The sequence below is a fragment of the Orycteropus afer genome, unplaced genomic scaffold, assembly GCF_000298275.1.
Source record: "Orycteropus afer afer isolate SDZICR_OR568_19922 unplaced genomic scaffold, OryAfe1.0 scaffold00011, whole genome shotgun sequence".
NCBI classification, from domain to species: domain Eukaryota; kingdom Metazoa; phylum Chordata; class Mammalia; order Tubulidentata; family Orycteropodidae; genus Orycteropus; species Orycteropus afer.
Genome location: NW_006921598.1, coordinates 7970294 through 7971243, shown reverse-complemented (window position 1 = coordinate 7971243; position 950 = coordinate 7970294). Strand labels below are relative to the sequence as shown.

Below are 950 nucleotides of genomic sequence, written 5' to 3'. Positions count from 1 at the left end.
ATTCCACTATGTGTATGTACCATAGTTTGGTCATCTACTCTTCTGCTGATGGACATGTAGGTTGTTTCTATCTTTTAGTTATTGTGAATAATGCTGCGATGAACATGAGTGTGCATATATCTGTTCCTGTCCTGGCTCTCACCTCTCCAGGATATATACCTAGTAATGGGATTGCTGGGTCAAATGTGTCTCCAGTTCCAGCTTTCTAAGGAATTGCCATATTGCTTTCCACAGTGGTTGTATCACTTCATAGTCCCACCAGCAGTGTATGAGAGTCCCAATCTCTCCACACTCCCACCAACATTTGTTATTTTCTGTCTTGTTGAACATTGCCATTAGTGCTGGGGTGAGACGGTATCTTGTTGTTTTGATTTGCATCTCTTTGATGGCCAATGATTGTGGGTGTCTCTCCATGTATTAGCTTGTTATTGTTGTTATGTGCTGTCGAGTCGGACCTAACTCATAGCAACCCCTCCTTGGGCTTCCAAGGCAGTATTAGTACGGAAGTAGATTGCCTGACCTTCATGTATTAGCTGGCCACCTAAATATCCTCCTTGCTGAAGTGTCTATTCATATCTTCTGCCCATTTTTCAATTGGATTGTTAATCTCTTTGCTGTTGAGTGTGCATTGGAATTTTGTATAAATCTTAGAGATAAGTCCCTTGCCAGATATGTAATTATTGGCAAATAAGAATTTGTTGCTGTCATTTTTGTTACATGATTTCTTGTGGTGTCGATTTCTTTGTTCCATATAATTTTCTGTGCTGAGTTCGTTTTGTTTACGAATTCGTGTTATCACTTCCTTTGTTGCTATTGTTTTAGTATTTGCTAAATATTTGTGCTGGTCCTCTTTTTCATTTTGATGTGAAGGTTTATCATTTTTCTTTGAGGTTACCTTGTGATTTATAGTTTTCTTCCCAAGTTTAGAACAGTCTGTTCTATCCTGTAGT

At 38.7% G+C, this 950-nt stretch overlaps 1 protein-coding gene across 1 annotated transcript in view; it reads left to right on the top strand.

Moving 5' to 3' along the window:
* The window catches only part of CASP8AP2 (caspase 8 associated protein 2), a 38973-nt gene that overhangs the window by 10113 nt on the left and 27910 nt on the right, over nt 1-950 (top strand). The gene's annotated exons all lie outside the window — the stretch shown is intronic.